Raw genomic sequence first — 16,865 nt, 5'->3', positions numbered from 1 at the left:
CCCATCCACTCATCAAGATTTCTCTTGAAGAGGCCAGTGAGGTGTTCTGTTTGACATGTATGGGAAGTCTATTCCATAGCATGGGCAGTCTCTGGGTTATGAACCTGTCCCTCCAGCATGTACTGTCAATTGTGGTAATGAGGTTGAGGACTCTGGAGCATGAGGTGCAGAGGGATTGGAATTTCTTTAGATGTAGCATTTCTAACAGAGCTGGGCCAGACATGGCTTTGTAAGTCAATTAGAGATCGCCTCTAAGTAGGCGATATGAGACAGAGAATAGTTGGAGTTTTTTGAGTCTGTCCATATAGGACAAGTGTTTAAGGCCTAGGATCATCTTTGTGAGTTACTTTTGCGGCCTCTCCAGTTGTTGCAGGTGAGGTACATGCCAAATGGGGCATTGCACTCAATGACTGGCCTAATGAGGGAAGAGTAGAGGGAGACAATGACCTCTTTCTTCCATATAATCTTTCTCCTGTCAGGAATTGAACAGCAAGGGATGCAGCTCTGCTGACTAATAACATCTGGATGAACCACAAGTGCCACAGCTGAAGTCTTATAACTATTATGACAATCCACCTATGCTGAATTATTACATCATCTGTATGTGTGGTAAACAATCTTTGAGATGAAAGGGATCATGGAGGTCTGTCACAATGTAAATGGACACATTATTTGTTTGGTATGTCGGTCATACATTACAGTATAAGGCCCAGAAATGCTAAACAGCAATGAATGTGGATGTTGAACACATGAGCATCTGCTGACAGACAATACTGGATATTTTACAGGATGACTGCACCATGTTAGAAATGTCACTATAAGTGTGACATATTATGTGAAGGCATTCTGTAGGGGATATGTTTGACTGTGATTGCTATAGTATGTCAACAGCAGACAGCATGTTGCCTCATTCTCTCATGCCTGGGGATAATACTTCTTACGTATGTTATGCAAGCAACATGAAAGCAAATATCATCATTTCTCTGAATAAAAGCATTGCTATGTGACAAATTGTCACTGCTTTTAGTAAGAGGGATTAACATCTATATGTTTACAAAGCCAATGTGCTTGACAACAGTGTTAGTGACATTTACAGTCACAATAACACTGGCACAAAGTAGTCTGATCAGTAATGGATGCATTTCAAGTAACTACTCAAGATCACAAGCTAAACATAATTTCCTGAATCACAAGCACCACATGACCATATTGAGGTACAAGTGAGATAGTGCATGGTTAAATGGGTGACATGACCACTGTTTATTAGCTGGACATTTATGCTAAAATATGTTCAAAGTGCACAATAACACTGTACAGCTACACATCATATATGCCTTTGCAGAATAGTGTACACAGTATGAGGGTGAAGGACACACACACAGCTGGACTCCAGCATCCTACATATGTAGATACACAATGTACAAAGCACACAACACAGGAAAATACACACTCCAAATGTGACATTCTCCAAGTATAATTGCAGTATGTATTTGTGTGGACAAAATTATATTTTCCCTGGTGTTGCTAGGATTTGCTAGTGTCAGAGAGTGCCACTGTAATTCAATCCCATTATTAGAAGGATACATAAAGGTGGTTGTGAGATGGGCAATGGTATATGACAGTAATAACTATCATACTACTGAAGCAGTAATGGAATCGAACCACCTACCTATCCACCTACAACATTTATACAGCACATTTGTCAGCAGCCAGCACCACAGCAGAATAATGAACACAATTGAGACATATAGCATCTTTGAAGGGATGACAACAACAGTGTATTACCAAGATGCTGTATCTGGTAACAGTAGTTCTTCAGCCAATTAGGGCTTGTAAAAGTTGCCACTACATATCTGTGTAAAAGCAATCATGATTCCATTGGCAGTCACACTTGCAGAAGTTATGCAGTGCTGTAGTTGAACATCCTGCCTATTTACACATTATAGAGAATAGTGTCAGACATGCAAATTCAAAGAACTTCAGTTCACTTGCAAAACAATGACCTCATCAGTGTGATGAACTGTAGGTGTAGGCAGACAATATAATGCTTTAATCATGTACTGTTATTGATGCCACATACAAATCCTGTCATTTTAAGAATGGAAACGTTCTCCCCTATCCCCACTTAAATGTTTGCATCACTCCCCCTCTAATAACATTAAATGGCTATCTTTCATCCCATGACACTGTTATTTTAAGCATTAATGTACAAAAGACATATTCTCTAAAGAAGCAAAGTTTTCTTTACATAATGCATAGAAAATTATTATAATTACATTACAAACTGTATGCATAGCTACACCCTTGTGTAACAATGAAGTTGTGGATGTGAAAGGTGGACTTAGGGGATGGTATAGTCATCTTTGATTTAAAACAAATATATCAAGAACATGGGTTGAATGAGCACACGCTCACCTAACTGTAAACAACCTCACACAGACATACTATTCTACCATTTTGGGTACTGAGCCTCCTACTTATCTAGTTGCACAATCTATAGAGCGTTGCATTAGTTACAAGTGCCACAGCAGAATGCCTGACTCTTAGGGCAAGAATTGTATTTTTATTGTTATAAGGGAGCTATGAACACATTTAAATGCATCCTCTCAGGGAGAAATGGAGACGGCAACAAGCATTGCACACAGACATACAAGTTTTATATGATGGATATCAAACCTCCTGCCTATTTAGTTTATACAATCTAGGGAGCACTGCATTACTTGCAAGTGCCACAGAAGAACATCTGACTCTTAGAAGATAGATTTCATTTTATCAGGATGACCTCATCAGTGTGTTTCATACAGAATGTATCCATAAAAGTTGTTATAAAGGAGTGGTGTGCACATTTATATGCATCTTCTTCAGGGGAAATGGAGACAGTAACAAGCATTACACACACACACACACACACACACACACACACACACACACACACACACACACACACACACACACACACACACACACACATGCAACTCTTCCATGATGAATGTTGAACATATTGTTTATCTAGTTCACACAATCTAGAGAGCACTGTATTCCAGGAGTGCAACAGGAGAAGTGTGACTCTCAGGGGAGAGATTGCACTTTTGTCAGGATGATGTCACCAGTGTGTTTCATGCAGGATTTTATCATAAGAGTTGTTATATAGTAGCTGACTACATATTGAAATGCATCCTGTCCAGGGCAAATGGAGAGAGCAACACGCATTACAGACAAGCATTACAGACACACATGCAAGTTTATCATGATTGGTTTCAACCCTCATACCTATCTAGTTCACACAGTCTAAAGAGCACTGTAATACTCACAAGCACCACAGGAGGTCTGACTTTCTTAGGACAGGATGCACTTTTGTCAGGATGACATCATCAGTGTGTTTCAGAGGGTATGTTACTGTAAAAATAGGGATAAAGGAACTATGAGAACAGGTGGATACACCGCCAAACAATGCACACATTCTCATACCCTCAAAGGTTTTCCATGTTGGGTATTGAACCTCCTAGCTATCTAGGTTACACAGTCTAGAGCAATCTGCTGTTTGCAAGTGCCACAGAAGACACATAATATTTATGTAATTGTATATTGGAATATTTGAAAAAATCACTGCTTTAAAGAAATGGTACTTTGCATTCCAGGTCATGTAACAAATGCATATGTGTGCACAGGACAATGTAACATCACTATGATTGTTACATGCAATGACATACTTTTATAATGCAATGTGTTACTGTGAGGGAGTGACACATTCCTCATAATGGGGTGACATACACATTGACTCTTGCACACCACTGGATTATCAATCAAACATTGCAGTGAGATCATATCAGGATGATTGCACACTTATATTGTCTCATACTTGCACTATGTGCATTGGCAAAACAAACATGCAAGTCTTACATGGGAGAAAGCACTTCAGAATGACAATGATGGATTTGGTACGAATATGTTAACCAAGCTGGTAACATAGTATAAGTATAAACACTGTAGAGCAGACATATTACATGGATGAATTAGGTGAGTTAACTGCATTCTTGATCATATTTGTGCAACAATAATATAGACATACAAATATTGTGCAATAGAAAACTATACTTTTTTGATATCCTCTCTTTTTTCCTTGTACTGTTTGAACAGAGCATCACTAAGCTGATTTGCACTGCTGATGGCAAAGTGTTAGCACATGTGTAATCATTTATTGAAATGTGGAGCTTGCAATAGCAGTTAGCAGTACTCTATACTGCTTTGTGCTGACTTCCACACAAAGATCTTTACAATGCAGCATTTGCAATAGGTACCAGGCAGATTTGTGTAACAGCAGGATAATGATATGTGAAGTTAAGGTGTAGCCAACAGTAACTGGACCAATGCAGGTTACACCAGAATCTTCATCATTTGCATTATAAGAAGTTAAACAGCATTCATTGACACTCAGCATTACTGTGCTATGCCAAACTCCATGCAAATGCTGAGAAAATAAAATGAAGGCTTCTGCATCGGCTGTGCATGAATCTATTTTTTGACCAGATTAAACACGTGAAAGGGGGTGGATAGGAGAATGATAAAATGGAGTTGGCAAGCATAGCGTAGTACAAAGTGAAAAGAATACAGGAATTTGCAGGACAGTCATGGGAGAGCACCACAGCTATCCACTTCTTCACACCATATACGTACCACTGTGCACATAATCTGATGACTTTGCAGAGTCACCACACCAGTGATGGATGACAACTATAGAATAATGTTGTATGGCCAATTGGATCTAATCATTTGTGTCAGGAGGACACATAGGTGAAGTGGAGAACTTTGTATGGGGAGTATTTTTTTGTGGGGCAGATGTCCATTTTTGGGGGGATAGAGAGGAATGTTGGGAAAGGTACTTAGGAATGAGCGGGTCAGGAGTGTACTGTAGGTTAGGAAGCATCTGCAGACATACAGGAAATACAAGACAGACAGGGGTGGTGATGGAGACAAAAGGTTGGGGGATATCATGATTGCAGATAGGTAGCAAACATCAGAAGCACACCCACGTCTAGCATGAGAACAGTGAGAATCTAGTCCTCACCCTCAGAACTGTCTCCAGTAGCTCTCTAGGTCAGTACTGCACATAGTATCATCTTTGCAATGTGACACAGGACCTTTTCACCCCTGCCAATATGTGCACCAAGACACCACTACATTATATCCTTCACCAGCCCTGTCAGCTCCTGCAGGGTGACAAAATCACCACCTCCATTACTACTGCTCCTGGAGGGTACCACTGCACCAGCAGCCATGGGAGAGCTACCTGATGTATTTGGAGCTAGTAAGGCAGGGGAAGTGGAGGGAACACTGACAGGTTGTGACCCTGAAGTATTGTGTGTCTGTGCTGCCATCTTTTGGAGGTATGGCAGGCCAAGCTGCAGTAGTCAGTGTACCTCTCTGTGCTCTTGGTAAATAAGTTGCATCAGCAAGTTATGCAAACAACAAGTTGTTAATAAATTATAAGCCCCCACAAAAAAGAGACAAGGGTGGGGAGAGACAAAAAACATAAGAGATATTTAGATACATGACATGCCACAATAATGTATACTTTAAACAAACTTTTTTAGGAAGCATAAACAGTTATGATAATGTACCATTGCACAACTGTGCAACATCCAAATGTGATGGGAAGTTATTTTTGTGTTAATAAATAAACAAATATGTTGGCACTGATATAAGAAACAGCTGCCTTTATTTCATTATGATGGATTTATTATGCATTCTAACTTAATAATCACGTTTATCATAATGTAATTCTTACTGACAGACCGCTATTAAGATTGTATAAACAATTATCAGTTAAAAAAGGCTGCTCCTGGGTACTGAACCCACACACAGTAAAGCTGGTATTCTTATTGCCTAATGCAAGCAGCAATATGTATTGGGGAAGACATGCATCCTTGAGATGATGATGAAGTGTGCCTGGATGAGATTCTAGTGCCTGAGGAAATAAAAATAATATTATTGCTTTAATTTTTACTTGATTCCTACTTACCCAGTGCCTCTTTGAGGCAAGTTAATCTCTCCTGGTGCACCTCATCATTTGCAGCCATTTCCTCTGCAGCTGCTGTAGCTGTAGAGAACAGAGAAAAAAAAAAAAAAAAAAAAAAATATATATATATATATATATATATATATATATATATATATGAAAGCATAATGAGAAACTGTGTTGGCCGGCTAGATAATTACTGTCATATCATAGACAGGCTATGTGTCAATATAATTACACAACCGGGGGCTGTTCCCAGTCCTAAATTCAGCCTCCCATCAGCTTAGGAGGTCCTGCTTGTGCTTTTTAAGGTCAACATAGTGGTGACAACATCGTTCCCCATTGTGTGGAATGCCAAATGGATTGAAGACAGCCTTGGCTAAGCTATTCCAAGCCTCATCCTTATACCATGACCTGGTATAATCCCCTGCTTCAGCCTACAGCTGCAACACCTCACATGGAGTGCTACAAATATCCTGGACTTCTCAACACCCCACCTTTGTGCTTCAAATTTAGCACCATTCTCTCCCTTGCCAACTATGCCTGCAAAGGTCAAGCTAACAAAATATGTCTGAATTGGCACCTAACTCAGATCTTGCATGTTACTGTTATTGTGCAAACATGTACAGCCTTGCCAACTGCATTTGCATGATAAAAAAGCAGATGGACCCCTTGACAGACGCATTACCACTACTTACATCAGATAGCAGTAAATATGTGAAACATGGCATTGAGATGTGCCATGGGCAATGCTCCACCCATTATCACAGGTTCCAGTGTTCATCAGTGGACTGCTAACTGACATGGCTTTCGAGGGTTGCACTGTGGAAGGTGAAAAATGCTGAATTCTGACGTATTATCAGGTTGGGGCTTACTCAATGTTAAAATATTATTGTAGCAGCTGGGAATCAAACCCATGGGATAAAGGAGCAACAACTGCAACTTAATGATTAACTGACATTGTCAAAGGAGAAGTAACTTAACACCTTGGAAATTGGACATATAGCAATATCTGAATGAATGGAGATGCACTTCAGAGAGGCCTATATGTATGTGGTTGTAATTATGTCTTGGAATGCATTCCTGTGTAAAGGTCATTCTTACTGTAAGTAAATATGGTTCACATGGATGCAGCTAAATGTGATGATCAATGTAGATCAATTTATACTGCATGTGCACTTCAGAAGACATAAGGGTCCTAAACACATAGTTGCAATATGTGATCAGTCATGATGATTACAACAAAAGAACTTTGCCCATCATACATATACATATTTTATATGAAATATATTCACTGTCATATTTAGGAAGGTGGATATACATTAGGTTGTGTATATTTCTGAAGCAGTAGTTATATATGCTAAACAGCACATTGCCATTCAGACATTTATTTTGAGAAACACCTTATCAGACTTGTAGTTAAAGACATAGTATGTTAAAACAGACAGACTAATGATCACATGTTGTTAAAAACAGTGACAACAGATGATTTTTAAGCAACACAATGTTATCACAAAATGTGATTAAATATATACATACTCAGACAATCCTTTGTAAAAATATTATGCCAGTAGATTTGAATTCTGCATCAGATATACTTTATCTATGAGCTCACTGCGCTTAACATCTTGTGCCACATAAAGTTAACTGTCTGGTGTATTTTCTTTCCCTGAGCACTATCCAGAGTGCTAACAGCCACACAATGCCACCTGACTGGATTGTGCTACCTATGGCAACCTAAACTAAAATTTTCACCTTTTTCCTTAAGCCATGAAATCAATTTTCACTCAGCCAAGTGGAGTGCAAATGATACAATAAAAAATATAAAATATTGTAGATAAAATATATGTACATATTTGGCAAAATGTGTTATGTTGCAACAGGGAGCTGTATGGATTTGAACCCTCAAACAAGGGTATTGAAAGCAATCATTTCACAATACTTCTCAGAGTTGGCACAGACGATTGATTTGTTTATTATTTATTTGACATTTGTTTACTGAGAAAGTCTGACTGGGTGGGTGTCCATTTTCAGCAGAGGCTCGGGGAGAAAAGCTCCGGAGACAATTAGCATAATACATTAGCTTATTACAGAGGAACAATGAATGTTTTTCACATACGAAAAAGAATATACAATAATGCATAGCACCTCATTTTTACATATATTAGATGAAACATGCTTGCACATTAATTACAGGCGTTAGATATTGCTAAGAAGACTATGTACATGAAACAAGTGGTCTTTACAATTATGTGATTCAGGTCAGTATGATTCTGCTTGACAGGTAAATAATTTTTATTTATTATAATGTACTTAGTATACATATTTTATAGTACAGGGTTGAGAGAGGAAAGAAATTACAGGAGAGGGAAAGTAGGAAATAGAAACTTATGTGTTTTTAGTAAAGTATGGGATATGGATAGGGAAGAAACAAAAGGGAGGAAGAGCTGCAGTAAAGCTTAAAACTCTATTTCACCTCTTAGCTGATTTGCACATCACCTGCCCCCCCCACCCAACTAATAGGAAGTTAAAAATAATTATCTCATTACTTCCCCATGTCTAACCACCTCCCCCTATCCCGCTCCTCTCCCACCCACACTATCTCCCAAACTGCAACTAAAATAGACTTTCGAATCATATTATTTCACTACTTCCCTCACTGCCTTCTTGCAGTCTTAAACCACCTGAAAGCCCTCCATTCACTGCCTTCTTGCAGTCTTAAACCACCTGAAAGCCCTCCATTCACTGCCTTCTTGCAGTCTTAAACCACCTGAAAGCCCTCCATTCACTGCCTTCTTACAGTCTTAAACCACCTGAAAGCCCTCCATTCACTGCCTTCGTGCAGTCTTAAACCACCTGAAAGCCCTCCATTCAGTTTCAACCATTAGACTCCATACAAAGTCACTTACAGGAACAAACTTTGCAATTTCCCACCTATTATAAATTTAAACTGTCTGAAGAAACCCAACAATATACTTACTGATTGTTTTCTTAGCTTTCAGATATTTGAGGTCCTGACTGGAAAGTGCCTATACTGTCATGTTACCACCAAGCTCTGGAACTCTCTGCCAACAGACATTGAGTGCTTTAATAACTTCAGACACACCCTAAAAAACATTTTCTTTGTAATCAGACCTGCCTCTGCTCCTTCCTAACAGGTGAACTCCATCCACTCTCTAGGGCCTTTCCTTTCTACATTTGGAGATCCCTAGGCCATGAATTTCATCCACTAACCATTACCATGTCGAACTAAGAAACTTTATGTATTTCTATACCCTTAACTATTCCCATCCTACACCACACTTCTTCTAAGCTTATACTTGCTTCTAATATTCTGATCCTCTGCCTGACCCTCACTCTTTACCTTAATCCTGATTAAAAAAAAGTTGTAATCTATTACATTACTTTTATTTAGTATTGCCTGTCTAGTACACGTTTTATTATTGTATCTACCTCTCTGTACTTATTTAGTATTCATTACTTATTCAATGTGTGCTTTAATACTTACTATTGTCTTGTTCATGTATAATGCCTTAACTTTCATGTATCATTTGGAGCTTTTCTCCCTGGGCCTTCGCTAAAAATGGGTTCCCGACCTAGTCAGACTTTCCCAGTAAACAAATGTTACATAAAAATAAAATAAAGTTAGAGGACTGTATAGTGATAGTAGTAGTGTAAGGTGTAGGTAAAAGAGACAAGAAATTATCAATTGTATATAATATAATAACAAGATGGAGGTCAATTCTGTTACAGTTACAGATTAAGAAGCTATTTGATTAACCTGGTGCAGAGCATGAGCAGAGACATATATATTTTAGTTTCTAAGAGAGTGTATTAAGGATTTGAGGGGTTTGTCTGTCCCTACAGATGTGGGCATAGTGTTCTATATTTTAGCTATGGAGTGAGAATACAGAGAATGCCCTGCTAATTAAGTTGGTTAACAAACAGTGAGTTAAACTTGGTTACTAGATTGCAGAGGACATTTAAGGGAGTGTTGTAGTATAGAGTTTAAGGCTGGGCAGGTTGCTGGGTAATGGTTGATTTTATGTATGGTGATTAGCTGAATATATTTTAGGTAGTTGGGTAGTTCTAGCCAGTTAAGTATTTTCAGTGCAATACAATGGTGAGTACAGCAGTGAGAATTTGATGCAAATCTGGCTATTTTATTGTAACATTGTTCAAGTTTTTGAGTAGGTGAGATTTGAAGACTAGTGAAGATGAAGACTCCATAAAGAAGAAACAGCAGAAGACTATTTGCAAGGATGCAGCTGGATGTGGAGGTGAGGAAGTATCTAGCTCTGTAGAGTAAGTCAAGTTTTTGGTGTTTTTTGATGGCATTTTGTGTGTGTAAATCAAATTTAAGGTTGTTGTCTATGGCCATGCCTAATAGTTTTGTATTGGTTACCACTTCCATAGTGGTATTATTGAAGGAGTATATTTTAAAGTTCTGTTTTTCATGAGACAGAGATTTAGGATAGAAAAGTAAAAGTTTGATTTTCTTTGGGTTAAGCAGGAGTTGGGAAACTTATAACCATTTTTTAGTGGCAGTAAGGCATTATTGTGTAATTTGTTTGAGATGAGTATGGTTGTTGGAAGTACATATAAGTGATGAGTCATCAGCGTACTGTATGAAAGAAGCATGTTGTGTGCAAATGTGAAGAGAATTAGTAAGGATATTAAACAGTAGAGGACTAGGGACTGATCCTTGTGGGACACCACTGTTGACAGGGAGAAAAGGGGAGAGCACTGATTGCCATTTTACTGACTGTTATCTATAAGTGAGATAATTCTTGAACCAGGTTAGGGTGTTTGGTATTAGACCTAAATGTGACATTTGCACTAGCTGTTTAGTATAGCTGACCATATCAAAGGCCTTTGATAGGTCAAAGAAAATGGCAGAGACAAGTTGACCGATTTCTATGGCTTTGTTCACTGTATCTGTGAAAGTTATAAGAGCTGTATTTGTGCTACGGGAGGATCGAAAACTATGCTGGGTTTAAGTCAGAAGTTTTTCTTGATTGGGTTTGTTTGTAGACATATTTTTTTAAGATTTTAGAGATGAGGGGATAAGATCACTAGTGGTCTGAAAGTACTGATGTCTGTAGAAGTACCACTTCTATGGATGGAATTATATGTGATCTTTAGGGGAAACATACTACTTGCTGTTATTTTAATGAATTCACTAGCTAGATTATCTGCAGAGGCAGAGCTGATTTTTTGTTTGCTTAAGAGGTTTTTTATATAGGCTGTAGATACTGGTTGAAGTGAAAATGAGGAGGTAACAGTTATTTGTTGTTTGTAATCTGCAGTACTATGACTAAATTGTTTTATAACAAATGCTATGTTGTTTACAAAGTAGCATTGTCTAGAGGTTTACTATTTGGACATGGATTAGGATTATATTTTTGCCCTGGTTGCAGTATTTTCTTCATGGTTGACCAGAATTTGTTGGGATTGGTGTTGCGATTATTTTGGGGTTCATTATAGTATGTTTTTTTTTGGCAGAGATTATCTGTCTTTTGGCCTGGTTATGAAGATGTTTATATTGTTGGAGGTTTTGTGGGGGTTTTGTTTGGCTGACATTTTTTCCAGGCTTTGTCTCTGCTTTGCATTAGTCTTCTTGTAGTGTTAATTATCCAGTGTGCATCTCTTGTTTTTATTGTTTTATTTCTGGGGGTGCCATTTTGTTTAAGGTGTTAAAACTATTGAGTTAAATTTCTCAACAGCATCATCTAGTGGGATACTTGATTCATGAGTTCCCTTCACTACTCTTGTAGTGAGATAGGTTGATTGATAACCTACAGTGTACTCTGTTCTGGGTTTGAGTCCTGGGGAGTGATACTTTTTTATATATACTGCTGTGAAACTGTTAGGTCACTGAAACAACCATTCACTTTAAATTCAGTTATTGTTATATTTAGAAAAGGTGAGCAATGCTAAGCATCACTTAAAAATGGATAACGTTTTTTCCTTGTTTGCGTGTTGTTAAGCATTGCTTAAACATTGGGTTTCATGTTTGCAGAATGCTAAGGAACATGGCGTGTTTTGGAAGGTTTCAGCATGATGCGCAATGGTGGGAATGCATCCTATTTAAAGTGCAATTGGCTGGGATTGCTCAGTGTTCCTTGGACCCTAATCTTGTGTGCGGGTATGGCTGTTGTGAGGGAAGGAGTGTGCTTTCAGGCACAGTGTTGGGGTGTTCAGGAGTCTAGGATTTTTATTGGACTCCTGGTACAGCACTATGGACCCAGGCTATCTGGAGGAGAACTTTGTTGGGTGAGAATACAAGTATGAGGCCTGGGATGTTTTGGCCAGCATTGTCATCACCATTATGATGACCTCCAACAAAGGAAGAGGGGTACATTGGTTCAATGGATCCAAGAAGCACTGGCTGGAAACACCCCGCATATATGTAAGTATGTTTTCTAGTAATTTATAAATATACAAGGTGAATCTGTGCAAAACTGGTATGCATAATGTTTCCCTCTCTTACCACAGATTCAGAAGAGAGGGTTTGCAATGTGCGGTCCCATGCAAGGCATTTGGCCAGGATGAGGAAGCACATGTTATGTAAGAAAATCAATAAAGTAATAAATAAATGTATAAGTTAATAATAAAATAAGAAAAATACAGATATTACAGTCTTAACAGTCATGTATGAAATACATGGAGCATCATAGACTTTCATTAATGTGTCAGTGCATATCTGAACTGTTAAAGCAAGTAAGCATGCAGTACTGTGTAGAATAGGTTCCAACCATTACTTAATGTTGTTGAATAGCCAGATTAAGAGTCAATGTTGTGGTCCATTCATTGTTAGTAATATGCTGTTGATTGCAGTGAATAACTGATTAGGGTAAACATGTATGTTAACAGAAGTCCTAGGCAGCGATCCATGTGTGTAAATGCAAGATCTGAAACAACATGAATGAATAAAGTGTAAAAGGAGACAGTGCTGTGATAATGTTGTATTTCAAATAAAATGTTTATTATTACTGCAGTCACTGTTTGTAGATTCTAATCCCATACCAGCCAACTGAAAAATTGTGCTGTTTTCAATATTGTTTTTACATTTTATCAATAAAACATAACCATGCTTGCATGTGAAGTGCATACCCATAGACCTGTGCAATGACTGTCTAACTGTCAAGTTTAATCAGTGTACATGGACATACATCTCAACTGTCACGATTTTTGCAGAATGTACTGAATATTGCCCCATATGTGTGGTTTGTTTGGTATATGGTCTTGTTTTACTGGCCAGTCTCTGCCACATTGGTGAGGATCAATGTCAATCCTCTGAGTTGCAGATATTAAACATCTGTTTAAATACATTTTAATGGGAAATGTGTTATCCAAACACCTTACTACTATTGTAAGAGCACACTGAGTAAGAATGTTTCCTGTTGTTGTGCCTTTGTTCCACCATTATGTATGGCTTGGGCCATAATGTATTGTGCTAAGAGGTTGAGAGGTATGTATGTGGAACATTATATATCCAATATAAGCAACACTGAATGATTGCTGGATGCAATATGATCTGAACTATAGTGTGTTTGTAAGAAACAAGGTAGTATTTCAAATAATAAATGTCATAGCAGTCAGTAGTGTTACAAGTAAAATCTAACATATCTAAAAGTACTTATTTGTAGTATGTTTTGTTATAGCATCTGTCAAGTTACTAATGTTCTCCTTTCTTCTCTCACCCCACCCCTTCTCTTCTTTTATTTATTTAATCATCATATTTACTATTATCATTTACTATTAATGTTCGATTCTCGGCTGGAGCACCTTCTGTGTGGAGTCTGAGTGGTGTTTGAAAGACATGTGTAGGGCTTGCCTTCATTGAAGGTTGGGCATCGAGCTGGCACCTCGGCACCGTAAAAATCTACTGCCAATCATTAGCAGACCGGAGTTCCACTGTGGCGACCCCTAACCAGGAAAAGCCGAAAGACAAACAATATTTACTATTATTATATTAGTTGGTATTATCTCTTTTGTTGTCCTTATGTATAATTTAATATTGCTTTGTTAAATAAATTATTTACATTATTTATTGTTGTTTTCCTCATTATATTATTTTTCAAATATTTCCATTAATCATTAAAGTTTTCTTTTATCTTATTCATTACATTTGTTTGGGTTGTGTTTTTTCCTTTATGTTTCTGTTTTATTTACCACAGTGCAACAAGGTAGGCTGGTTCCTGGCGATCCACCTACTTTGGCTCCCCTGGATGATGCACCGGGGCACAGAATGCCTGGGCCACAGCCTGGTGGAACCCTCCCCACTACTCCTGCACTACCTTCTCCTTCAGGTAGTTCCACCCCACAGGCTGGGACTGTGCCCCCCACTGCAAGTAGAGGTGGAGTGGATGCCTATGTCACCTGCATGGTGAGTAGGCTTTTGCAGCAGACTGTCGGCACACTCTTATGCCAGATGGAGAGCATGCAATCCATCCTGGTGCAGCAATCTGGCTGTAGGCTTCAGAGTCAGCCACTGCCTCCAGAGGAGCAGTGAAGGTGCAGTGCTGATAGTCCCATGGGTGAGGACTTGAGTCACACTGTTACTAAGTCTGACACTCATGGGATCTGGATCCCCCCACCCCCTCCACAACAAAGGTGTTCAACCCTCTCTTGTGTCCCTCACCAAGCCTGTGTGCTGTCTTGTATGTCTTGTCTGTCTGCAAATGCTTCCTCACCTTCCCAACTTACCTTCCCCACACATACCTATGTCCCTTCCCCAACATTTCACTCTCTCTTAAAACAAAGGAAAAAGGGCACCTATCCCAAAAAAAAAAAAAATTGTCCCATACATAGCTCCATTTTGCACGTGTCTACAGGACACACTTAATTTGGTCCAACTGGCTTGACAACACACTTATGTTGTCGTCACCCCTCTCTCTGGGGGTGACAGTCCAACTTCTGATAAAAATCTTTGCAAGTGCACAGTTGCTGTCGGAGAAATACATAGCTATGATTCTTTCCTACACTCTTCCTGCACATTCCTACCTGCCTTTCACTATGTTTTCCCCCCTGCTTGCACCTGATTTCACCACTTTCCTAGCGCTCCAATTTTCTTTTCTTTAAAGAATCATTGTGCACTGCTGTTCACAGCATCACTACTGTGCACAGCATCACTAAGCTAAGATAAATGATGTATTATTACATGTATGTGAAAACATAATAACCACGTTCAAAAAGTTCATCTATGCCCTATTTTGAACCCAGTACCATCTGCCTTGAACAATAGTGCATCAATCCACCAATGGAAAAATAGGAATTTAACTGGGCATCTAGTAGAGAAATACATCACTACAAAGCCATACACATAGTAACAGCAGTTCAGTGTGCAATTATCTGTACAACATGTAAAACCACAGCTGCTATATCACGGCCTCTGTAGTTCTATCTGTGAAATGCTTTGAAAACATTTCTTTTTTTGGTTCACATTTTCGTGGGTTCAAATACAGCTGTGTCTAGCACTTAAAATACATGTATGTGTACATCACCATTACAAATTGTGATATGTATGACTGTGTCATCACCTATTTACCCTCCCAAGGCAGTACAGATGGAATGTCTGCTTCTAAATAATGGAGGTCAAAAGCCTAGAGACAGGAACATATTTTAGCTATTGCTATTACAGCCCTAGAAAGTGCCTAGATGAATGTCAAGTTATGCATTAGCATGGATTCCCAGAGGAATTTGAAGTATGTAATTCAAATGTGGCCAAGTCATTTCAGACTGCAGTCCGCAATTATTTGCCAGTGATATTCCAGACAACCACAGGTGCATAAGTAACAGACATATATGGGAGTTGTGCTAGAAACAAGGGTTGCCAGCACACATGTTCCAGATGACTACCATGATATTACACATGACTTGTCAGTTGTTCGAGTGATAGATATAATAGTTATTGTATCCCCTACCTTGTTCTAGGACACACCAAGCATGCTGCCTTTTACTCTGTTAATGATACCTGTGGCAAACATACTTATCTTAAACACATACCTTAATTTCCAGTGGGATGTCTTTTCTCAATATGGCTCGGCTGTTAATCAAGGCTGCCACAGGTCCCACAGTTACTCTTCTGTGTTGTCATCCTGCAAAGTCTTCATCCTCTCTGTCTATGCCTATTGCCAGCAGCAGCAGCAGCTTCAGCCTGTAGCACACACATCTGTCTGTAAAAGGTAGCTGCTACAAACATTTTCTCTGTGTTGATGTATCTTTACCCCACTAATTTTCACCCCAACATATAAGAAAGGGGACAGAATCTACATTGATGCCTCATATCTTGTTGAGTAGTTGCATGGGATTGACTGATTATACTGAAAATCAACTGTGTAGGCGGCATTTAGCATTTTTGAAGCACAGATTAGTTTAGATGCAATCAACTGCTAATGAGCACCATCATAAAAAGGCAAATTTCTAGCTAGGCGAACCAGTGTGGATGAGGATTACTTCTTATGTCTAACTCATTGAGACATTTTTTGTAGAGCAGTAGCTTTCAATGGAGGAGTATTGTACGTCATCAGGTATGTAACCATTGTGTTTCCTACATGATGCATGTGTTTGAATATACTTATGAAGAATGTGGATTACATCAGTAATCCTTTGTTAGAACTGTACTGATGACATGGCATTGATCTCCAGCCCTGTTAGATGTACAGAGGATGTAGAGTACACCAAGGGTATAATGCTGTGTGATAACTAGGTACACAGGTTTCCCAGGTACTTTGTTTGATAGCAGTTGTAAAAGTACACTGCTGTTTTGTTGGCACTGTTATTTATATTTCTTTTTTTTGTGGAGAGAGATATTTCCTGCTATGGGGCACACCACAATGGACTG

The sequence above is a fragment of the Protopterus annectens genome, chromosome 3.part0 (genome assembly GCF_019279795.1).
Source record: "Protopterus annectens isolate FY-2018-M chromosome 3.part0, PAN1.0, whole genome shotgun sequence".
Taxonomy (NCBI): Eukaryota; Metazoa; Chordata; order Ceratodontiformes; family Protopteridae; genus Protopterus; species Protopterus annectens.
This window is presented reverse-complemented; position numbering follows the sequence as displayed.